The sequence below is a fragment of the Triticum urartu genome, chromosome 2 (genome assembly GCF_003073215.2).
Source record: "Triticum urartu cultivar G1812 chromosome 2, Tu2.1, whole genome shotgun sequence".
Lineage (NCBI taxonomy): Eukaryota > Viridiplantae > Streptophyta > Magnoliopsida > Poales > Poaceae > Triticum > Triticum urartu.
The window spans coordinates 359649520-359675784 of record NC_053023.1 but is presented as its reverse complement, the minus strand read 5'-3'; the positions used below and the strand labels follow the sequence as shown (position 1 = coordinate 359675784).

General features: G+C 43.4%; 1 long non-coding RNA gene across 1 annotated transcript; it reads left to right on the top strand.

The window, feature by feature from the left end:
- Window positions 1-16324: 16324 nt before the first annotated feature.
- On the top strand, window positions 16325-24086 carry LOC125537300. Its single transcript, XR_007295768.1, has 2 exons — window positions 16325-20945; window positions 21270-24086. It is a non-coding gene; the product is annotated as an uncharacterized LOC125537300 (long non-coding RNA).
- Window positions 24087-26265: the final 2179 nt, after the last annotated feature.

The window sequence follows — 26265 nt, the reverse complement described above, 5'->3', positions numbered from 1 at the left end:
GAGTGATGGTTCCGCTGCTGTGATCTCACGCGCCCACTGCTTGAGCTGGCGGTGAGAGGTGTGCAGCGAGGCGCCACCGTCGACGTACATGGCCTCTGTAGCCTTCTGGAACTCATGCTTGCCAGACTCGTCATCTTCATCATGATCATCATCTCCTTGCTGGTTATCCTTTCTGCGGTGACCTCCTTGGCCGCCACGCTTCTTGCAAGATCCCTCGGCACCATCCCCACCTTTCCCCTTGTCCCGCCTCTTATACTCAGGTTTTTGCTTCTCAGCAAGCAGCTCGACTTGCCAGCAGTTCTGGAGGTCGTGGCCCTTGGTGCGGTGGATCTTGCAGTATTGCTTGTCGGAGCCTCCACGCTTGTCAGCAGCCGCCAAGGCCCGGCAAGCGGCGCACCGGCAATTTCCTTGCCGGGGTCGTCTGCCTTGGCCTTCTTGGCAGTGCCGTTGTCCTCGCATCCCTTGATGGCAAGCACGGTCTTGCCCTTGTGCTTCTTGTTGCGGCGCCTGCCTTTCTTCGTCGGGGTGGCTGTGCCTTTGTCCTCGCCGGGGTACTTCCTCCCCTCTTCAGCTCGAGCGCACCTATCAGCTAGAACATAAAGTTCGGCCACATCTTTGACCTTGTTCATCGCCAGCTTCACGCATCTTGCGGTTGCGCACATTCTGATGAAATGCGCTGATCACGGCGGTGGTATGAACATCTGGGATGTTGTACTGCACCCGGCTAAACCTCTGTATGTACTTGCGCAGGGTTTCACCTTCCTTCTGTGGGATGATATGCAAATCGCTTGCCTGGCCATGAGCTTGGTGGCCTCCAGTGAAGGCGCCAACGAACTCATGGCACAAGTCCGACCACGAAGAAATCGAATCCGCCGGCAAGTGCATCAACCATGACATAACATTGGGTTTAAGTGCCAATCGGAAGTAATTGGCAAGCACCTTGTCGTCGCGGGCTCCAGCAGCTTGCATAGCGATGGTGAAGATGCTGAGGAACTCTGACGGGTGGGTCTTGCCGTTGTACTTCTCGCCAAGTTTAGGTTTAAACGTGCGGTGGGAGGGCCACTGCAACAGCCGCAGCTTACGGGTAAAGGCTGGGCAACCCACCTCGTAGGGTAGGCCGCCAGAGCCTCCCAGTGTTGAGTGGTCCATAGTGGGCCCCACCCGCCTATCTGACTGGTGGCATGCGTCGTGCCCGCGCTTGATGGTGGTTCGAGCGTCTTCATGGGCTCGCTCCCGAAGAACTTGGCGCTGATCGCGGTGGGTCCGTCGGTCGAACGACGCTATGGAGATGTTATCACAAGAGTCATCACGACGGACCGGCACCCGCGACGATGGACATGGGGGAGGAGAGTGCACCATGGCCGCAGCACCTCCGGTCCTTCCACCACTGGCATGCAGCGGCTCGACGGAGCGCCGGCCTGAGAGCCCCGCTGGTCGTGGCTCATCTTTGCTGGAAACACCAACGAGGCTTCAGATGGTGGCTCTCCACTCGTCCAGCTTTTCCGCAGCAGGAGGAAAGTCGAGGAGCAACTACGCGCGCCAAAGCTTCTGCTGGCATGGGTGGCGCCAAAAGCTGCGTGGACCGTGACGCGCTCCGACTTCTAACCACGTTAGAAGGAGCTCTATCATGGGCCGGCGGCCATGCGCCGTTTTCGCCAGTGCCTCGACGGGCATGCTGGCCTTCTAGGTCCTGCGAATGACGCATAGGACTCTTCCCACGGCGGCGCCCAGGGTCACCAGCGTGGTGACACTGCTCGTCGCGTACAACCTGGGAAGAGCGCATCGTGGGCGCCGGTGTAGGCGCCTCAGAAGTCGCGCTGCCACCCATGGGTGGCACGACACCGCCCCTGGAGGGCCCCACACCGCCTGCGGGGGGCCTGGCTCCGTCTTTGGATTTGGTGGCATGCGGCCCGTCGTCTCGCGCACGAACGACGCCACTCGCCAAGCTTTGGCTACGAGAGCGTTGCGGGTGTTCGCAGGCTGCGCCTCGGCTTCCGTCCGCGACCGCCCCACCACTCGCCTGCACTGGTACGGGCCGTTCGGCCCCCAACGAACCGATCGCTGTGATCATCTTGTTCTTAGGAGCCATAGCGATGAAGAACTGCTAAACTAACTGCTAGACTGGATTTTCACAACTGCGCCGCTACCTGGCGCGCCAAAGAGTCAGTGGAAACGACACCTATGGAATAACTGGGGCCTTCTACGGTTGCCGGGCGCGGGATTGTGCAAAGAGCGGGTCTGGCGGTCAGCACAGGGATCGTTTACCCAGGTTCAGGCCACAGAGACGCGTAATACCCTAGTCCTGCTTTGATTTATATTTGAGTGTTCTTGAGTTCTTGAACTCGCTACGGTGTGTGTCTAGTTCCAAAGATCTGAATCCCTCGCCAGTGCTCCTCGGGCCTTCTTTTATAAACAAAAGGGGTTGCCATAGTGGCACACAGGAGGTGGAAAGGTGTATAGGGGCTGAGTCTACCCTCTGGCACTGTCGGACAAACGCATTTAATGCGCTGCCGACGTGCCCCTCTTGCTTTATCGGGGACGACAAGGAAGCTCATCCCAGCTGTCGCCGCCTCGCCTGGCTCTGACGCGCGTCCGAGCTGACAAGGCGTTGTAGCGCCACGTTGGCTGGCTGCTGGGCTGGCGTGGTGGCGGAGTCTTCACGAAGATCTGCATGCCACCACGCAGGTGCTTGCTGAGTCTGTGTGGAGGCCGCACGCTGCCATGCAGATGCCTGCCCAGCTGGTTGAGCTAGCAGCTCCATGGGAGCGGCAGTGGAGTGTCGGCAGACGTGGGCCTGGCTATGGCCCCGCAGATGTCCTCAGCAAGGGTCTTGTCGGGGGCCCATCAAGTCTCTTGCCGTGGCACCACGGTCGTCCCCGGCAAGGATCTTGCTGGGGATCTCATGGATTTCCTTGGCAAGGATCTTGCCAAGGGTCATCATCTTCTGGTCCTCATCTGATCTTGTGTATTTACGTAGCGACCAGACCTCAAACAGTCTGATCTCTATGCTCCAGTGTCATCCCTGGATCAGTAATGCTGACACCACACAGTACTCGAAGGATTTATAGCAGAGTAGCAATCACACACTTATTACATCGGGTGTCTCAAACGAGAACTTATTACAATAAATATGGCTTAAGGCCATCTAATAACGATAACAGCGGAAGGCTTGGAAGATAAGTGAGTCCATCAACTCCAACGGCATCACTGAGTATAGAACCACGACCTAAAAATTCCTTAATCTTCGTCTGAAAACTCTGCAACATTAACGTTGCAGCCCGAAAACGGGTCAGCACATGGAATATGCTGGCAAGATAACACATAGAGAATAATGGAATGCAACAGCTATACTATATGCATATTTGGCTGGTGGAAAGCTCTATGGTTACAGTTTTTGCGTAAAGCCAATTTTTCCCTACTTCAAAGGAATAAATTTAATTACTATCATGGTGGTTGTTAAACATTGAGAATGGTTGACAGCATTCTCAATCCCAATTAAGTACATCATAAACCAATCAAAATTAATTTAGAGTAACATGTTGAGATTCACATGAAAATCCAGGTACTAGATACTCAAGATGTCATAACCGGGGACACGGCTAACCATGATTAGTTTATTACACTTGCAGAGGTTTGCGCACTTTTCCCCAAGACTTCGATCGCCTCCGTTTGGTTTCTCGCACTACAGGTGTTTGAGAAGACGGATGGACCGAGACATATCTTTCAGAAGCGGCTAGCACCTACGATCGGGTAGACCGTACCACCTACCATCCCTACATCTGCTAGTCTACCACTGTAAGAGTTCGCACAACTTAGTCAACTATGCCTAGAGCCCATAATAGCTTGTGGCTGCACACGGAAGTTTCTAGTATGAATAATCTCATGATCCCTTTGAGCCTGGGTGGCGGTCCAAAAGAAAACAGGCAGTCCTGGAATACCCAGGTGCCTCAATCCACCCAGATGTGTGTTAGGTTTGCACTTAGATAAACCCTTAATTAACAATCTCACATCGTCATGATATCACTCACCCAATCCACGTCTACTAGCATAGCATGGCATAATAGCAAACGTTAGAAGTAACTCAAAGGTTTGATAATAAACAGGTAATAGGTACTACCTCATCTACTTCCCATCCCACAATTTAATTAGATCCTAACCATGCAATGTGTGAGGATTGATCTAATGCAATAAAACTGGGTTGTAGAAAAGTATGATCAAAGTGTTACTTGCCTTGCTGATGATCCACGAAACCTAGAGATTCGAAGTAACAAGCGGCGCACTCCGGGTATTCTATCGCAAACAAACAACAAGCATACAGTAAGTACTCATCTAATGCACAGGTAAAACTCAAATAGAAGATCTAACCAGAAAGTTCAACTTAAGAACCCTGGTTGGCAAAAAGAATCAAATCGAACGAAGCAAAAGAAATCAAACGGCGAAAGAAAACAACTTCGTTCTAGTAATCTGGATCTAGGGCAAATTTTACAGTAGAAAAAACTTGTTTAGGTTGATTATTCGGAAAGAGGGTTTCGAGACGAAACTCCAGGCGCTTGAATCGCCTGATTCCGATAAACGAGCGAAAAGTTATACTAAAACGAGAATCGGATCAGAAATCGCGATCAGAAAATAACCGCGGAAAATCGGACGAAAAAAGACAAACGACGAACAGAATTTTTTTTTTCTAAAAAAACTGCACGGAAAACGAGGCGGCGGCGAACCCCGAAAAGCGCGCACTCCGGCGGGCGGCGGGGGAGGCGGCGGCTAGGGTTTCGGCTGTGGGGGCGGCTGGCTCTCTCGGCCCGGGGCCTCGGGCGCTATTTAAAGGCTCCCGGCGGAGGTTTCCCTGGCCGGAGTACGGCCCGTAGTCGGTTACGCGTTTTTTTTTATAAATCCGCTCGGAAGAAAAATAAAAAGAAATACTAAACGGACTCCAAAAATCACGAAATAAATTTTGCCGGGTTTCTAAAATCAAGCCCGATAAAGTGAACATTTATCTGGCCCAAACTACAACTTTGAAAAACGCGCATTTTTCCTAAATTCAAAATAAAAATACCAAAAAACTCCGAAATAAATCTTATTTGATTTTTTTATTAAATCCTCAATATTTCTATATTTTGGGAAAGTCATTTTATTCCCTCTCTCATATTTTTGTAATAGAAATAATTGATGATAAAATAAATAAAATCAAATGATCCTGTTTACATAATTTGAGAAAACTCAAATATGTAAATGACGAAATCCCCAACTCTCTCCGTGGGTCCTTGAGTTGCTTAGGATTTTCTAGGATCAAAACCAAAAGCAAAATAAAATATGATATGCATGATGATCTAATGTATAACATTCCAAATTGAAAATTTGGGATGTTACAAACCTACCCCCTTAAGATGAATCTCGCCCTCGAGATTCGGGTTGGCTAGAAAATAGGTGAGGGTGGTCTTTGAGCAAATCTTCCTCTCGCTCCCAGGTGGTTTCATCCTCCGTGTGGTGGCTCCACTGAACTTTGCAAAACTTGATAACCTTGCTACGAGTAACTCGGCTGGCAAACTCGAGAATCTTGACTGGTTTCTCCTCATAGGTCAAATTGTTATCCAACTGAATTGCTTCCAATGGCACTGTGTCTCTCAAAGGTATGTCAGCCATCTCCACGTGACACTTCTTCAACTGAGAAACGTGAAACACATCATGCACTCCTGTTAATCCTTCTGGCAATTCCAACTTGTAAGCCACTTCTCCCATACGCTCCAAAACTCGATATGGTCCTACAAATCGTGGCGCTAACTTCCCCTTAACTCCAAAGCGCTTAATCCCTCGAAGTGGGGATACTCGAAGATAAGCTCTATCTCCGACTTTGTAAACTGTCTCCTTGCGTTTAGAATCTGCATAACTCTTCTGTCTGGACTGGGCTACCTTGAGCCTATCGCGAATCAACTTCACCTTCTGTTCAGACTCCTTAATCAAATCTGGTCCAAACAACTGGCGGTCTCCAACTTCGTCCCATGACAACGGTGTCCTGCACCTCCTTCCGTACAAAGCTTCGAAAGGGGCCATCTTCAAACTGGTCTGATAGCTATTATTGTAAGAAAACTCTCCATATGGCAAATTATCGTCCCAACTAGATCCGTAATCTAGCGCACAAGCTCTCAGCATATCCTCCAAAATCTGATTGACTCTCTCAGTCTGTCCATCTGTCTACAGATGAAAAGCTGTACTAAATTCTAACCTAGTACCCAAAGTCTCATGCAACTACTTCCAGAAGTTTGAGGTAAACTGGGTTCCTCTATCTAATACGATGCTCCTCGGAACTCCATGCAAACATACGATCCTGGTCATGTATATCTTTGCCAACCTAGCACTGGTGTAAGTGGTCTTTACTGGGATGAAATGAGCTACCTTCGTCAACCGATCAACTACGACCCAAATCGAGTCATAGCCTGAACGAGTCCTTGGTAATCCCGTGATAAAATCCATGCCTAGCTTATCCCATTTCCATTCGGGTATCGGCAATGGTTGCAACAATCCTGCTGGCTTCTGATGCTCTGCCTTTACTCTCTGACATACGTCACAAACTGCTACATACTCCGCAATATCCTTTTTCATTCCGGTCCACCAGAAAATATCCTTCAAATCCCAATACATCTTGGTATTTCCTGGGTGAATCGAATACGGTGAATCATGTGCCTCTTGCAGAATCAACTTTCTGACCTCCGGGTCATTGGGTACATAAACACGGCCTTCAAAGCATAGGGCGTCGTGCTCATCCTCACGAAATCCTTTAGTTTTTCCTATGCTCAGTTTCTCCTTTATAGCGGCAATCTCTTTGTCAGTTTTCTGAGCTTCTCTGATTCTGTCCATCAAGGTTGACTGAATTTCCAATGTTGCTACATAGCCTCTCGGAACTATTTCCAACATAGCTCACTAAGATTTTCTGCTAACTCCTTGGGTATTTCTCCTGTCATTAATGTATTGACATGGCTCTTGCAGCTTAATGCATCAGCTACTAAATTAGCTTTTTCGGGATGGTAATGTAATTTCATATCATAATCCTTGATGAGCTCCAACCATCTCCTTTGTCTGAGGTTCAACTCCTTCTGCGTGAAAATGTACTTCAAACTCTTATGATCCGTGTACACCTCACAACGATTTCCAATGAGGAAATGTCTCCATGTCTTCAATGCATGCACTACGGCTGCTAACTCCAAATCATGCGTAGCATAATTCAATTCATGAGGCTTCAGTTGTTGTGAAGCATACGAAACAACTCTCCCTTCCTGCATAAGCACTGCTCCAAGTCCTCGACGTGAAGCGTCGCAATACACCTCATAATCCTTGGTCTGATCTGGCAAAATCAACACTGGTGAGGTAACCAAACATTTCTTCAACTCCTGGAAACTTGCCTCACACTCATCAGTCCATTTGAACTTAGTATCCTTCTTCAACAACTCCGTCATAGGCTTCGCAATCCTTGAGAAATTCTCAATAAACCTCCGGTAGTATCCTGCGAGTCCAAGAAAACTTCGGATCTCTCCAACGGTAGTTGGGGCTTCCCACTTGGTCACGGTTTCAATTTTAGCGGGATCTACTGCTATACCTTCTCCAGATATAACATGTCCGAGGAATCCTACTTCCTTCAACCAAAACTCACATTTGCTGAACTTGGCATATAATTGGTGTTCTCTGAGCTTTCCAACTACCAAACGCAAATGCTCCTTATGCTCCTCTTCATTCTTCGAGTATACCAGGATATCATCAATGAACACTACGACAAACTTATCCAAAAACTCCATAAACACTTTGTTCATCATGTTCATAAAATAGGCAGGTGCGTTAGTCAGTCCAAATGACATAACGGTATACTCATACAGCCCATACCTGGTGGTAAAAGCTGTCTTCGGAATATCCTGTTCTCGAATCTTCAAGTGATGGTACCCTGATCGCAAATCGATCTTGGAAAACACTTTAGCTCCTTGCAATCGATCAAACAGATCATTGATCATTGGTAGCGGGTACTTGTTCTTGATCGTTACTTCATTCAATCCTCGATAGTCAACAACCATCCTTAACGATCCATCTTTCTTCTCCACTAGAAGTACTGGTGATCCCCAAGGCGAAGAACTTGGGTGAATATATCCCTTATCCAGTAACTCCTTAATCTGTTTCTTAATTTCCACCAAATCCTTTGTTGGCATCCTATATGGTCTCTTTGATATTGGCCCAGTGCCTGGCAAAAGCTCAATCAAAAACTCAATGTCTCTATCCGGTGGCATGCCTGGCAACTCTTCGGGAAATACATCAGGAAAATCCTTTACCACTGGTACTTCCTCCTGCACAACTCCTGTTAGGAATTTACTTGTGTCCTCTTTGGTACATGCCGGGATACATAATTGATCCTTCTCCCTTCTGGTGTGGTAAGCAAAATTGACTTACTAGCACACTCAGTATGACCTTCATACTTTGATAACCAATCCATGCCTAATATCACATCCAATCCTTGAGATTCCAATACTATTAGGTCTGAGGGAAAAACATAGTTACCAATCCTTAATGGTGACCGATCACACCATAGGCTAGCCACATACTCTGCTCCTGGCGAAGTTACTAACATGGGTGACCTAAGGGCTTGGGTTGGTAGGTTATACTTATCCACAAATCCCCTTGATTCTGATTCTGAACTAGCAACTGCATCAAGGTGTTCTGCTGCTGGATCAACTGGGTGAGCTCCGGCGGAAAGGCAAATCCGGGGTCACGTCTCGGAGGCATCTGAGGGTTTAGAAAAGATGAGATATAAGAATAGAGGGGTCTAAAGGGAAAACACTACCCATATGCACATGAGGCAAAACAAAGAATTCACTTCAATCAATCAAACAAGGACATACAACCGATCTAGCTATCGCAAAAGTGCTCGGACTACTATATTTACATGGTGGGCTACTACTACTGATGAGGTGGTCTACTAGAAATATTCTACGGTTGTAGACTCCATGATATCTGCTCCTGCTTCATCCACATAGTCATCATCGCTACTATCTTGTTCCGAGTCGGTGCCATCGATGATGATGTAGTCTTCCGGGCTAATCTCCTTGGTTTCCTCGTCTTCATCTACTGGTGTCGGGCCTCCCATAAATATGCCAATCTTCTTGATCAGATCGTCATTCTTCTCCACCAATACTTCAATTTCTTCCTCATAATCTTCGCGTGTAGCCTTGAGTTCTTCCTCTAGTTCCTTGATTCTAGTCTTAGCCTTCTTCAGATCTATCATGTCGGCGCACATCTGATTCTCCTGTCGTCGAATGTGCTGGTTTAACTCCTGGATAAAAGCTGCAATTGATCTATCTTTCCTGGTGCTGATCATCTCCCAGTGTTCATCTCAGCGCCCACAAATCTGGTAGATAGTATCCTTGAGATCCTTGTGGTAGACTTCTCCAATGCGTCCCATGGCGATGTGAGCTGCCATGCTCTTTCCTAGACTCCAAGTTGGTGCATCAAAAGAAAACTCTATGGGCTCAGTGACTGGCATGAACGTCCTTCCTGGAACTTGAACTTGAATCATCCAACGCTCTTCTTCAGGTAAAGTGGCGTTGTAGGTTCCCGTGAAGCTTGGTACTCCTATGTTCAGGTATCTAGTGACTTCCTTCAAGTGGCGTCCAAAGGGTGTATCTTCGTCCGGTTGTGTGAACTTGTTCCTTGCACCCGCCATCCTAAAGAGTAGAAAAGATGAGAAGTCAGAAGAGAAGAGAGTGAGTAGTGATCTAGGTCTTTAGCTTAGTGTTCGTGTCCTACGTCAGCGTGTGCTCTCATACCATCTCTGTAGCGACCAGACCTCAAACAGTCTGATCTCTGTGCTCCGGTGTCATCCCTGGATCAGTAATGCTGACACCACACAGTACTCGAAGGATTTATAGCAGAGTAGCAATCACACACTTATTACATCGGGTGTCTCAAAAGAGAACTTATTACAATAAATATGGCTTAAGGCCATCTAATAACGATAACAGCGGAAGGCTTGGAACATAAGTGAGTCCATCAACTCCAACGGCATCACTGAGTATAGAACCACGACCTAAAAATTCCTTAATCGTCGTCTGAAAAGTCTGCAACATTAACGTTGCAGCCCGAAAACGGGTCAGCACATGGAATATGCTGGCAAGATAACACATAGAGAATAATGGAATGCAACAGCTATACTATATGCATATTTGGCTGGTGGAAAGCTCTATGGTTACAGTTTTTGCGTGAAGCCAATTTTTCCCTACTTCAAAGGAATAAATTTAATTACTATCATGGTGGTTGTTAAACATTGAGAATGGTTGACAGCATTCTCAATCCCAATTAAGTACATCATTAAAACCCATCAAAATTAATTTAGAGTAACATGTTGACATTCACATGAAAATCTAGGTACTAGATACTCAAGATGTCCATAACCGGGGACACAGCTAACCATGATTAGTTTGTTACACTCTGTAGAGGTTTGCTCACTTTTCCCCACAAGACTCGATCGCCTCCGTTTGGTTTCTCGCACTACAGGGTGTTTGAGAAGACGGATGACCGAGACATAGTCTTTCAGAAGCGCTAGCACCTTACGATCGGGTAGACCGTACCACCTACATCCCCTACATCTGCTAGTCTACCACTGTAAGAGTTCGCACAACTTAGTCAACTATGCCAGAGCCCATAATGGCTTGTGGCTGCACACGGAAGTTTCTAGTATGAATAATCTCATGATCCCTTTGAGCCTGGGTGGCGGTCCAAAAGAAAAACAGGAAAGTCCTGGAAACCCCAGGTGCCTCAATCCACCCAGATGTGTGTTAGGTTGCCACCTGAGATAAACCATTAATTAACAATCTCACATCTGTCATGGATATCACTCACCCAATCCACGTCTACTAGCATAGCATGGCATAATAAGCAAACGTAGAAGTAAGTCTCAAAGGTTTGATAATAAATAGGTAATAGGTACTACCTCATCTACTTCCCATCCAACAATTTAACTAGATCCTAATCATGCAACGTGTGAGGATTGATCTAATGCAATAAAACTGGGTTGTAGAAAAGGTATGATCAAAGTGTTACTTGCCTTGCAGATGATCCGCGAAACCTAGAGATTCGAAGTAACAGGCGGCGCACTCCGGGTATTCTATCGCAGACAAACAACAAGCATACAATAAGTACTCATCTAATGCACAGGTAAAACTCAAATAGAAGATCTAACCAGAAAGTTCAACTTAAGAACCCTGGTTTGCAAAAAGAATCAAATCGAACGAAGCAAAAGAAATCAAACGGCGAAAGAAAACAACTTCGTTCTAGTAATCTGGATCTAGGGCAAATTTTACAGTAGCAAAAGCATGTTTAAGTTGATTATTCGGAAAGAAGGTTTCGAGACAAAACTCTAGGCGCTTGAATCGCCTGATTCCGATAAATGAGCGAAAAGTTATACTAAAACGAGAATCGGATCAGAAATCGCGATCAGAAAATAACCGCGGAAAATCTGACGAAAAAAGAAAAACGACGAACAAATTATTTTTTTAAAAAATAGCACGGAAAACGGGGCGCGCGGCGAACCTCGGGCGGCGCGCTTCTCCGGCGAGTCAGCGGCGGGGCGGCGGCGGCGGCTGGCGGCGGCGGCTAGGGTTAGGGCAGGGGTGGCTGGCGGCTGGGCACTCGGGCCCTGGGGCGGCGGCTTATATAGCCTTGGCCGGCGGTGTCCTGGCCGAGTACGGCCCAAAGTCGGTTCCGCTTTTTTTTTAATTCCGCTCGGAAGAAAAATAAAAAATACTAAACGGACTCCAAAAATCACGAAATAAATTTTGCTGGGTTTCTAAAATCAAGCCGGATAAAGTGAACATTTATTGGGGCCCAAACTACAACTTTGAAAAACACGCATTTTTCCTAAATTCAAATAAAAATACCGAAAAACTCCGAAATAAATCTTATTTGATTTTTTTATTAAATCCTCAATATTTCTATATTTTGGGAAAGTCATTTTATTCCCTCTCTCATATTTTTGTAATAGAAATAATTGATGATAAAATAAATAAAATCAAATGATCCTGTTTACATAATTTGAGAAAACTCAAATATGTAAATGACGAAATCCCCAACTCTCTCCGTGGGTCCTTGAGTTGCTTAGGATTTTCTTGGATCAAAACCAAAAGCAAAATAAAATATGATATGCATGATGATCTAATGTATAACATTCCAAATTGAAAATTTGGGATGTTACAATTTATGATCGCCACAAAGATCTGCATGCCACCAAAGAGGTGCCTCCCGAGCCTTGGTTCCAATTTAGTTGATGGTGTTGGAAACCCTAGGGCTCAAGGGTGGCACGCTCTGCTGGCGTCAGGCAAGTTGCCCCGTCAAGGATCTTGCCGGTGTTGTGGAAGCTGCCCCGGCAAAGGTCTTGCCGGGGGAGTCCACCTCGCCCTTTTGCTCTGCCTCTGGTCTTGGTGTTGCTTCGGTTGTCTTGTGCTCCGGCTTCCCTCCTCTTCCCTACTCAGTGCGGCTGTAGGTGTGGCTCTGACTTCCCATGCACAAGTAAAGGGGTGCAAAGGAGGGCCCCTACTTTTGTACACCGTCACTGGTTGAGCTTGCCTCGACCATCATCGACCCCTACTACAAAAAGATGAAGCGGGATGCAACAGATGACTTCCCATATCTTGGCACGGGGCCTGGATGCGGCAACTGGATGAACCTCACCTCAGGTTCGCGACCAACAGTGTGTACACATGCTACGTGTGCACATGTAGATCGTCGACATGAGGAAGTGCCTCCTTCCTGAAATCGACGAGGTCGGATCGAGCCACCAGCAGAGTAGTGGGGGCATGTGTCCCAAGAAGTAGCTGATGATTAGATGATCATTTATCCTAGTTAATTATGCATGTAATATATAGTTTACTTTGGTGTAATTGGAGATCATTGTTATCATGGCTTATGTGAGTGCTATTCCGTTTACCTTATATCAAGAAATTATGAATGATACTGCTCCTACCGAGATATAAGATATTGATGTTACAATTAAGCTTTCTAAAAGAGATACAATTACACCACTTGGGATTGTTAGAGATGTTGATGTATTGTGTGGGAAAATTAAATATCATACTAATTTTCTAGTTCCTGGTTCCCCACAAGATGATTTCTGTCCCATTATATTTGGTAGACCTGTCCTGAATACGGTTAATGCTAAGATTGATTGCACTAAGGAAAACTGTCAGTGTTAACTTTGGTGATGTGTCTCATGAGTTTAATTTCTCCAAATTCCGTAGACGACCTCGTGCTTGTAAGGATGAAATTATTGGTCTTGCTTCTATTGTCGTTCCTCCTACTAACCTTTTAGAACAATATTTGCTAGACCATGAAAATGATAAGCATATGAATGAAAGAAACGAAATAGATGAGATATTCTTCAAACAACAACCTATTCTTAAACACAATTTACCTATTGAAACTCTTGGAGGTCCTCCACTACCTAAGGGTGACCCTGTGTTTGAATTAAAACAATTGCCTAACACACTAATATATGCTTATCTTGATGACTAGAAGATATATCCTATTGTTATTAGTGCTAACCTTTCAAAGCATGAAGAAAAGATATTATTAAAAACTCTGAGAAAGCACTGTGCCACTATTGGATATACTCTCGATAATCTTAAGGGCATTAGTCCCACTCTATGCTAGCGGAAAATTAATATGGAGCCTGATGCTAAAAGAGTTGTTGATCACCAGCGACGATTAAATCCTAAGATGAAGGAAGTGGTAAGAAATGAAATATTAAAGCTCCTGGAAGTAGGTATAATCTATCCTATCACTGAGAGTAGACGGGTAAGTCATGTTCATTGTGTTCCTAAGAAGGGAGGTATTACTATTGTCCCAAATGATAAGAATGAACTTATTCCATAAAGAATTATAACATGTTATAGGATGGTAATTGATTTTAGAAAATTAAACAAAGCCAGTAGGAAGGATCATTACACCTTACCATTTGTTGTTCAAATGCTAGAAAGGTTATCAAAGCATACACATTTCTGTTTTCTAGCTGGATACTCCGGTTTTTCCCAAATACTAGTGTCACGATAGGATCAAGGAAAAAACTACTTTCACATGCCCTTTTGGTACTTTTGCTTGTAGACATATGCCTTTTCATTTATGCAATATAACGGCTACCTTTCAAAGATGTATGACTTCTATATTCTTTAACTTTTGTGAAATGATTGTTGTGGTTTTCATGGACGATTATTCCATTTACGGAACTTCTTTTTATAATTGCTTAAGCAACCTTGATCGAGATTTGTAGACTTGTGAAGAAACTAATCTTGTCTTGGATTGGGAGAAGTGCAACTTTATGGTGAGCGAATGTACCATCTTGGGGCATAAATTTTCTGAAAGAGGTATTTAAGTTGATAAAGCAAAACTTGATGCAATTGAGAAAATGCCATGTCCTAAAGATATCAAAAGTATAAGAAGTTTCCTTGGTCATGCGGGTTTCTATAGATATTTATTAAAGACTTCTCTAAAATTTCTAGGCCTCTTACTAATCTCTTGTAAGAAGATGTTCCATTTGTTTTTGATAATGATTGTATAGAAGCCATTGAAACACTTAAGAAAGCCTTAATCTCTGCACCCATTGTTCGACCACCTGATAGGAACTTACCTTTTGAAATAATGTGTGATGCTAGTGATTATGTTGTTGGTGTTGTTCTACGACAAAGAGTTCATAAGAAATTAAAGGTTATCCATTATGCTAGCCAACCTCTAGGCAGTGCTCAAAGAAATTGTGCTACTGCTGAGAACGAATTTTTAGCAGTCGTGTTTGCTTGTGATAAATTCAGATCTCACATAGTTGACTCTAAAGTAATTGTTCACACAAATCATGCTGCTATTAAATACCTTATAGAAAGGAAAGATGCTAAACCTAAACTCATTAGGTGGGTTCTTTTGTTACAAGAATTTGACATGCATATTACTGATAGGAACAGAGTTATGAATCCCGTAGCTGATAACTTGTCTAGGTTAGAAAATAATCTTGATGGGGCACTGCATATTAATGATAGTTTTCCTAATGAACAACTACCTGTCATAATACTTCTCGTAATACTCCTTGGCATGTAGACTATGCTAATTAGTAGAATGCCCGTGCGTTGCCACGAGCTCTTGAAATATTTTGCAGGAGTTATATAAAAACAATGCATGTTAAATTTCACACGTACAGACAATATAACACAGACATAATTAACTAATAATTGAAGTCCACTTCACTTGCAATGCCCACGAACTTGGTTTTCTTGGGGGCAGACATGTTTGATACGATGACTGTAATATCTCTAGGGGTGCAAACATAGACTGTCGACATGATACAAAAATGAGCCAAATTAGTTGAATACAAAAGGTACTATGACAAAGCAAAGATCGATAATAATATTGAAAAAATACCTTGTGCGATAACATTTAAATTGGGTTTTTTTGGTTTGTTATGAGATATCAATGTTTCCACATAATTATTTTGTAAAAAAACTTGTGAATTTTTGGCCCCTTTCAACGACGTCGCTTCGGAACCCTTGTCGATGGTTCTTTTGTGTGCATCTCCAAAATCCATATATATGTCTCATATATTCTAAAAAAATAATATATAAAAAACACACCTTTTGTATTATCATGTTTAACATACATACAAAGAACGATTAGCTATATGCACCTCTTCTCATGGTGTTTCAGTCCGGTTTGTCATCATTAGATTAGTGCGTATGTCGGAACGCGTCACTTTCTATCTCTGATGAAATATAAACGATATTTTCTATTGCATCATATAAACATATATAATGTATAACAATAAAAGTGAAACTAACACAACTGTTTTATTTTGTAAAAAGAACACCTTTTCATATTATTAAAAAAAGATGTTGCATTTCTCTCATGGAAAACAACCAACAATAATGTTCATATATAAATAAGTAGCCATCTAAAATTTCTTAAATCATTTTAAATTATTTATTTAGGCTATCAAAATTTCTCCAACAAAATATATAAACATGCAAGCAAACCAACATAAACCAAGTATATTCGGTTTCTTCTCTCAATATTTGTTGTGATACTCTCAATATATCTAAAAACTATATAAAAATATTTATTTGTATGAACCATGTTTAATATATATATATATATATGCTTTATTTTTTTGTGAGGTATATATATACTTTAATTATCTATCTATTTTAAAAGAGAAAACATTCCTGATACAAGGCCCAAATTAACTATCCAGCACGGCTCAACCAGCACCCAATCTACCCCTAAAAAGGAAATCCAAAAAAGAAGTTTCTTTCGTTCAGCACCGAATGGAATGCAACCTTATCTCCCCCAATACTCTCTCCTCTCCTCTCCACTCACTCAACCTATCTCGCGCCTCTCCCAGTCTCCCCACCCCCGCCGCATCTGCCGTGCATGTTGAAAAGCTCATGTCGCAACCGCGCGACTCTACCCGCCGAACACCGCATTCGTCGCATGCATCGGCGGTTGCCGCGTGAGGAAGGTCACCACTGGTCCCACGACAGCCTCAGCTGGAGGAGGAAAATAGGTCCATAGTGATGGACGCTCAAGTAAGAGGAGCGGCCCCAATAGTGGCGGCCTCGAGCACGGGGATAAGTGCAGGTTGGGGATGCAGGAGAGGTGCAACACGGGGTTTGGAGGTCTGACGAGCTGGGTGCAGCGCGACCGACAGTGACGGACGCAGGGACGCGTTGATCCGGGCATGGGTGCTCAATCCGGTCCCGTTCAGGCCGGATCCGCGGCGGTGCTCATCTCCGGCGAGGTGGCCTGTGACTCGCGGGACAATGGCGGTGCAAGACCATGGGAGGAGCTCATCTCATGCGGCTGGGGCGCGAGGTCTTATTGGCTTCGGTTGCCGGTGGCTTGACGTAGGGGTGGCCAGGGTCCGGCGCCATGCAGGCTCTTCGAGGGTGAGGAAGCAGACGGCGATGACAACTTTGAGGCTGGCAGGGGTGTTGTCTCTGCGTTTGATGGTCGTTGTGAATGCCGTGGGCTCCAACGCGAACGCCGTTGGCTCCCTCCCCTACAGGTAATTCCCCTAAATTGTACCCCTTGAAATTGCCATGATTATCCCAGGGAGAGGTACAACCTTTTTCTTTTTGAGATTTAGAGTAGTAAAGCTACTCTGCTGAAACAACAAATTTAGAGATCATAAGCGGGCGAGGCAGTCTAGTACGTTCGCAATCCTCTCCCAGTCTTCCAAATTCCTGGACAACGCTACAAGCCCATCAGCAAGGGCATTGCACAATCTCCACACACTTCTAATACTATGATCTGAGAAGTTTGTCAGTGCTTGCTTGATGTTTCTTGGAAGTCCATAGCAGGGGTAGAGGGACTGCTTCCCTGTCATCATTTCCTTAATCCGAATTTGGCAGTCAAGTTCCAAAATCACGGCCCCCTATAGATCCTCGAGAGTGCATCCAACAAAATAAGGGCTGCTTTTGCTTTGGCCTCCTCAACACTATGTCTAGGTGACGTATTCTAACAGATAGAAATAACAACATGACCTCTACTGTCCCTTGCAATAGCACCTGCAGAATGTTCACCCATTTACTCCAAGTATGAGGCTACAGAATTTAGTTTGATTGATCCCAAGGCCGGGCCCGTCCAGTGCAAGTGCTGCGTGGTGGGGCAGCGGGGCTGCTGTACCACAATGGCACCCACACCTTTTCCTGATTCATGACCACCACTCATTGCCGCTTATTTAAATTCTTCAAAATACCTCACAAGAACTGCACAGATTCCATAATAGATTCTTTGCCTACACTGCGAATGCAGTCCTCATGCAGGCACAACCTTTTTTTTGGTATTCATACAAATCACTTTGTATATACTTTGCAGATTGCTTGGCAATTTTTGTTGGTCAATAACCACCATTCTTTGATTGGGCATGTGTTGGTACAGAATAACAATAAGGTTATAGAGACCCGACTCAAAAATATCTATTCTTTGATTGGGCAGTACCTCCGGACTAAAAATTATGGCGATGGAAAATGTTCTCTAAACTGAACTAAAAAACCCCCACCAATTTTTAGCCATGAACATTTTGCCAAAGAACCAAGTCATACTATAATGTATACACCCAAACTTGCAACTTGCTTCTTCCTTCCTCTATCACCTCGTTGAAGGAGATGTTAAAAGCACTCATTTAGCAAAGTTTTCTTCCTGGACAAACGCATCAGGTTAACATCAGAAATGAGAATTTTCTAAGAATCTTGAACCTTGCCCACTCTTTAATGTATTGTCTATTAGGTAGTAGAGCCACCAAAGTTGCTGAAACTAATGGTAGCAAAAAAAGATAAGCATCAGTTTCGCCTTCACAAAGAGCATGTTCGTACTACTATCATGTCTATAGATGGCTACTACAACAATCTGTAGTCATAGGAATAGGAAAAAAGACTTAAAACCCGATTGAGCCAAAAAGCACATGCTCAGATTATAGCCTTGCCCAAAGATACATGGTCATACCATATATAATTTCATTCACACAAAAAAGACCATATATAATTTCTGTGAAGAGTTTGCACATGTACCTATAATATTGATATTCTGATTACATTATGTATACCATTCGTCCAGTGGTTGTTAATATGCTTATCTAGCACGTTTAGTTTTCCTTATGCACTGTCATATACTATCCATAGAAATGACAAATAAACATACTTAATTCTTGCTGCAATTACTTCAACATACATGTTTTACATGCCAAAAGGAGGACCAGAAGACTCGGTGCATGTCACAAACTCACCATGATGCGGTCTAGACCATTGTGATGCTATTATTCCTAATGACTGATAGGCACTGGTCTCCATTCGCTTGCATCCATCTCTAACCTAGACACCATTGGCACCGATAGAGGTTGTTGCAGGCACAAAAACCATGTCGCAACACCACCAAAAGCGCACGGGGTTCAAATAAAGAACACAAACCATATATGTCACTCGTTGGCTAGATGTAAGCAATCAACTGATAGTTTCTTTCTTTTTGTGGTGGTAATGGTGCGATAGATTTGAACTTGGAGGAGGCGTTCTCTCCTTTTCCATTCCATCTCCTTGTCTGCTTCCATCTGCTCCCTCCTGCACTACTCGCCACACAATGGGGTGTTCCCTCTGCTCAAACAAAACATACTGTAGCATTGAACAGGTTAGAACACATGACATGGATAACCACCTCACTATTTAGTAAAAAATTACATCTGGATCTTGATCCAGGTCAAACAAATGGACACAAAGACAAAAACAAGATGCAAATTATAGTCCAAAAATTTGGATCGCCAACCCAACAATTGGAGCTGATTTTAGAAGAGGGAAAGAGGAGAGGGGCACTCACTTGCACGACATCGGTCTAGTGGAGGCTGACACAGGTCCTCGTGCCAACGCCGGGGACACCAACTATTGTATATTTGGGGTGGGGGATTGTTTTTAGTTCAATGGAGGGGTTGGGTATCAGATGTTTCGGAAAGTACTGATTCTGTCCAGATATGTTGGGAGAGAATGGATGTGTCAACGGAAAAAATTGGCAACTTCAGGATCAGATGAGGGGAAAATCAGAGGGTAGGAGGCCTATCAATGGATCGATGGGGTGGGAGGGAACGAACCAACTAATGAACGATGTATGAACTGCTCCATTATGAGTAGAGATTACATTATTGCTAAATTTATACCACGTAGTTCACATACCAACAAAAGTAAAAGTTCTTATTTGATTTAAGACATTACTTTCGGGATGACCCACATCTTTATAAAGGAGTAGATGGTATTATTGGACATTGTATAACTGAGAATGAATAGGAACAAGTCCTATAGAAGTGTCACTCCGAGGCTTATGGAGGAGACCATGCGGGAGACAGAACTGCACAGAAGGTATTACAATCTGGTTTTTATTGGCCTACTCTTTTCAAAGATGCACGTAAGTTTGTTCTATCTTGTGACGAATGTCAAAGAATTGGAAATACTGGTAGATGTCAGGAAATGCCTATGAATTATTCACTTGTTATGGAGCCATTCAATGTATGGATTTGACTATATGGGACCTTTTCCTTCCTTTAACGGGTATACACATATTTTCATTGCTGTTGATTATGTTACTAAGTAGTAGAAGAAATTCTAACTTGTCATGATGATCATAATACTTCCATTAAAATGCTTAAAGAAGTTATTTTCCTGAGGTTTGGAGTTCCTAGATATTTAATGACTAATAGTGGTTCACATTTTATTCATGGTGCTTTCCGTAAATTGCTTGTTAAATATGATGTCAACCATATAATTGCATCCCCCTATCATCCTCTATCTAGTGGTCAAGTTGACTTGAGTAAGGAGAAATAGAGTTAATTTTGCAAAAGAACGTCAATAGATCTAGGAAGAATTGGTCTAAGAAACTAGATGATGCACTTCGGGCTTATAGAACTGCTTATAAAAATCCTATGAGTATGTCTCCGTATAAAATGGTTTATGGAAAAGAATTACTATGATTTTAAACTTTCCGGTGAAAAGAGGTTGTTTGATATTAGCTCAGTTGATGAATGGAGAACCCAAGCCTACGAAAAATGCTAAAGTGTTTAAAGAAAATGTTAGAAGATGGCACAACAAAAGAATAGAAAAACGTGAATTTAATGTAGGTGGCCATGTATTGTTATATTATTATTTAAGATCTTTTGTATGAAAACTTTTCTCCAAATGGGAAGGACCCTACATTTAGTGAAGAAGTTTATTGGTCCCATGCTATCAAGATCAACAACGCCAAAGGCACAAACCCAAGGGTGGTGAATGGGCCAAGAATTAAGTATTACATCTCAGGTATGCCTATAAATATTGAGACTAATATTATTCATTCCATAACATCGAAGCAGTACATAAAGGAAACTTTTCAGAATGTTCCAGAACCTTAAAAGGGAAGAGGTATGTGATACGGTAAGTAAACCTACTCCAGAAGTTCCATAAAAGCAATTTTACTCTATTTTGGAGTTTTAAAAAAATAGGAAAATATTAAGTAGTCTGGAAAGTGCACGAGTAGGCGACAAGCCTAAGGGGCGTGCCCTACCCCCTGGGCACGCCTCTTGAGCTTGTGGAGCCCTCGTGTACTCCCCGGACCCTATTTTCTTCCAGACTACTTGTTTTGCACGGTAAAAATTCATAATATAAACTCCCGAAGGTTTTGAGCACCATGTCACAAATAATATCCCATGTTCTTGTTTTGAACTACTTTCTGACAAGTCTAGATCGCCATGACAACAGGAAGTTTATCTAAGGGCAAGTTCTACGAGAAGGTCATTGACCCCTACCTTTCGGAGGTGATGAAACACCCTCAAACCATTGAGATACGCAAGGGGTTGCTTCACATTTGGGATGTCCAAGGGCCAAAGAAGACCAAAAGCATGAAGACTAGGCTCAAAGCACTAGAGCAGGAGATCTTAAGGTGTCAAGGGATGGTGGAACGCAGACTTAACGCCAACCCCTCTATGATTATGGAATTCACCCATGATCACAAGCTGGACAACGATAATATTGGATAGGCCATATTCAAGCTTCATGAGCAAATTGAGCACCTCCAAGCCAGATCTATGACCTACAAAACCAAAACTGTGAGTATGAGTCTAGAATTAAGGGGATGAGTTTAGCTGCAAATTTTTAGTATTCTAGAGACACTCTCATCCTTCTATAACGGGGAGCCTATGCTAGAAGACAAGCATCTCACATCATCAACTTCATCACCACCACCTCCTAAGGAGGAGACTTGAGTACACGGGTATGGGCACTCCACTTGGCTTGTGCCAAGCTTGGGGGAGGTGCCCCGGTATCGTATCACCAGCTTTATCTTTATCATCTATTTTTAGTTTGATCATTTTGGTTAAATCATGATCTAGTAGAATAAAAGTTTTACTATCATCTAGCCTTTTAAGTTTTTGCTTGGTGATCTATCTATGTAACCGAGTATGATATATATATATATAATAAACATTAGTTTTTGGTTGAGTGCTTTGCTTTCTAGCTTTGATCTTAGAGATGAAAAAGAATAAAAAAATAAAATATTATATAATAATCTTATGGACAGTGATAACTTCACATATAAGAAGTATAATGCATGAAATTTATTGAAGGTTGACAAACATAGTTTTGGTCGTTGTTGCAATTAATATGAAGTAATAAAGAAAGTGAGGTTTCACATATAAATACACTATCTTGGACATCTTTTATTGTTGTGAGCACTCATTAAAATATTATATTCTAATAAGTTGGTGTTAGACAATAAAGACAACATAATGAGTTATGTTTACTTACATCCGAATAGAAGCTATATTGTCATGGATCCTCCAACATGTGGAGCTTCCTTATTATCTCATGCTAGCCAAAAATTCTGCACCAAGTAGAGATACTACTTGTGCATCTAGAATCTTTAAAACCCAGTTTTTTCATAAGAGTCTACTATACCTAGCTATGGGTTGAGTATGATCCTTGAAGTAAGTTGTCACCGGTGCAAAGCAATAAAAATTGCCCTCTAAATATGTATTATCTTTTAGTGTGAGGAAAATAAGCTTTGTGCGAACTTGTGATGGGAAAAAAAAAGCGACGGAATGCATAATAAAGGTCACTATCACAAGTGGCAATATAATGTGATGTTGATTTGCATTAAGATTTTGTGCATTCAAATAAAAAGCAAACGACAACCTCTGCTTCCCTCCGCGAAGGTCCTATCTTTTATTTTAATTATCTACCTTCAAGAAAGGTTCATGGTGATCTTCAGCATTCCTTTTATTTTTCTCCCTTTTGGCAAGCATCTTATCTTGGCGAAAGATCTAGAGACACATATCTAGTCGGATGTAGGTGATCATGAGTTATTGTTGCTAACTCTACCCTTTAGGTAAATGGTTGGGAGGCAAAATTATAATCCCCCATCTTTCTATGTGTCTGATTGAAGCTCTTATCCCATAAGTATTGTGTGAATGTTAGCAATTGTGAAAGACTAAATGATGGTTGAGTATGTGAACTTGCTAGATAAAAGGTTCTTACATGGACTCTTTCTGACATTATGACAAATTACAATTGCATCAATGAATGAGATCATAGTTGCTAGTTTTCAATGAAGTTTACGGTTCATACTTTACCTTCAGAATGAATTATCACTTTAGCATAAGAATTTATATGACAGTATATTGTTGTTCTAATGATGATCATGATGCCCTCATGTGCGTATTTTGTTTTATCGACACCTCTATATCTAAACATGTGGTCATGATTATCGATTTCGGCTTTCGCTTGAGGACAAGTGAGGTCTAAGCTTGGAAGAGTTGATACGTCCATTTTGCCTCATGTGTTTATATGGATATTTATTACATTATGGGCTGTTATTACACTTTATGATGCAATTCTAATGCCCTTCTTCTCTTATTTTGCAAGATTTACATGAAAAGGAGAATGCCGGTAGCTGGAATTCTGGACCGGAAAGGAGCAAATCTGAGATCCCTATTCTGCACAACTCCAAATGTCCTGAAACTTTATTGAGAATTATTTTGGAATATAAAAAAATATTGGGTGAAGAAATACAAGGAGGGGACCCACCAGGTGGCCACAAGCCCGGGGGAGTGCCCTACCCCCAAGGCACGCCCCCTGGGCTTGTGGGCCCCCTGACTAGCCTCCGGTGCCCATCTTCTACTATATGAAGGGTTTTGACCTAGAAAAAAAATAAGAGGAAGGCTTTTAGGATGAAGCGACGCCGTCTCAAGGCGGAACCTGGGTAGAAGCAATCTAGGTCTCCGGCGGAGCAATTCTACCGGGGAAACTTCCGTCCGAGATGGGGAAATCGAAGCCATCGTCGTCACCATCTTCACTAGCACCATATCCACTCAAACTCTAGTAAAGCTCTTGTATTGAATCTTTGTCTCAAAACTTTAGATTGGTACCTGTGGGTTGCTAGTACTGTAGATTACTCCTTGTAGCTGATGCTAGTTGGTTTATTTGGTGGAATATCATATGTTTAGATTCTTAATGCCATTTGATACCCTATGATCTTGAACATGAATATGTCTTGTGAGTAGTTACTTTTGTTCCTGAGGACATGGGAGAAGTCTTGTTATAAGTAATCATGTGAAGTTGGTAGATGTATGTTTTTATTTCCTCTAGTGGTGTTATGAGAATGTCGACTACATGACACTTCTCCATGATTTGGGCCTAGGGGAAGGCGTTGGGAAGTAGCAAGTAGATGATGGGTTGCTAGAGTGACAGAAGCTTGAACCCTAGTTTATGTGTTGCTTTGTAAGGGGCTGATTTGGATCCACATATTTAATGGTATGGTTAAATTTATCTTAGCTCTTCCTTTTGTAGTTACAAATGCTTGTGACAGGGGTTAATCGTAAGTGGGAGGCTTGTCTAAGTAAGGACATCACCCAAGCACCGGTCCACCGACATATCAAATTATCAATGTAGCGAACACGAATCATATGAGCATGATGACTAACTTGATGATAATTCACATGTGTCCTCGGGAGCGATTTGCTTTATATAAGAGTTCATCCAGGCTTGTCCTTTACTATAAAAAGGATTGGGCCACCTTGCTGCACTTTAGTTACAATTTTTACTTATTACCCATTACGAATTATCTTGCTCTCAAACTATCTGGTACCAATAATTTTAGTGCTTGTACATAATACCTTGCTGAAAACCGCTTGTCATTTCCTTCTACTCCTCGTTGGGTTCGACACTACTTATCAAAAGGACTAGGATTGATCCACTATACTTGTGGGTCATCAGTCGGTGAAGCTTGGTAGTGAGCTGAACTACATGACAGAGAAGATTATCTTCGATGTCGTCAAAATACCTCTACCATACAATGGAATTCTTGGCCGCCCGGCTCTGGCCAAATTCATGGTGGCATCCCACTATGCCTACAAACACTCTAAAAATTCCAGGGATGATGAGTGTCAATACCATCAACTCCGACATGAAAGACATAATCATCAGCGCCGACAAGCTTTATCGGGAAGCAGTTGCAGTATCTGTCGGCAAGGCACTTGCTCCTGCCGACAAAGCTCCTGGGGGAAGAAGAAGAACAAGAAGACCGACAAGACCTTGATGAGGACTTTGGAAAGTGCACCTCCTCGGAGTACCGCGCACCCGTTGAGGACATACCAGAGAGCTCTATCGGCAAGAGCAAGAAGGCAAGGCATCTACACCTGCTACCATGAAAGTGGATGCAAAGGAGGACAAAACGGGAGGCACTTTCACCATAACTGCCACCTGTCGGTGTCAAAACTGGCGGATCTCGGGTAGGGGGTCCCGAACAATGCGTCTGAGGTTGATGGTAATAGGAGAGAAGGGACACAGAGTTTTACCCAGGTTCGGGCCCTCTTGATGGAGGTAATACCCTACGTCCTGCTTGATTATATTCATGAGTATAGGGGTTACAAGAGTTGATCAACCACGAGATCGTAATGGCTAAAACCCTAGAAGCCTAGCCTATATGATTATGATTGCCTCTACGGACTAAACCCTCCAGTTTATATAGACACTGGAGGGGACTAGGGTTGTACAAAGTCGGTTATAGAGAAAGGAATCTTCATATCCGAACGCCAAGCTTGGCATCAACGCCAAGGAGAGTCCCATCTGGACACGGGTGAGAGAATCTTTAGTCTTGTACCTTCATGGCCCAACAGTCCGGCCCATGTCCAATAGGCCGGACGCCCGAGGACCCCTTAGTCCAGGACTCCCTCAGTAGCCCCTAAACAAGGCTTCAATGACGAGGTGTCCGGCGCGCAGATTGTCTTCGGCATTGCAAGGCGGGTTCCTCCTATGAATACTTCAAAACAACTTTCGAACACAAAGAACATGCCCGGCTATGCAAAACAAGCACCACACACAACTACAGAGAGCATAATATTTCATAAGTCCAATCCACTGACAACTTTTTGTACCATGACACCACATCACCACCCGGTCATTATTTCGAACCGTTTACCGGCCTGCCGCTTCATATTTCGAGATGCGGTTTTATTGGCACGTCTTGTCAAAGCAGAGATTGTGTCCCCTTATTACGGGATTCTCATCAATACGGTCGTGGGTAAGCCAACCGTGCCACCTGCGTGGCCCTTGGGAAACATGCAAGTTTTAAGGCTAGTGGGGAGGCGCTTGATATTCGCTGCCTTTATAAAGGGATAAGGACTCACCCCCTTTCAGCCACGCCTTCTCTCTCTCTCTGCCTACCCATTCTCGAGCTCCAGTGCCCAATTCCTCATCCGTT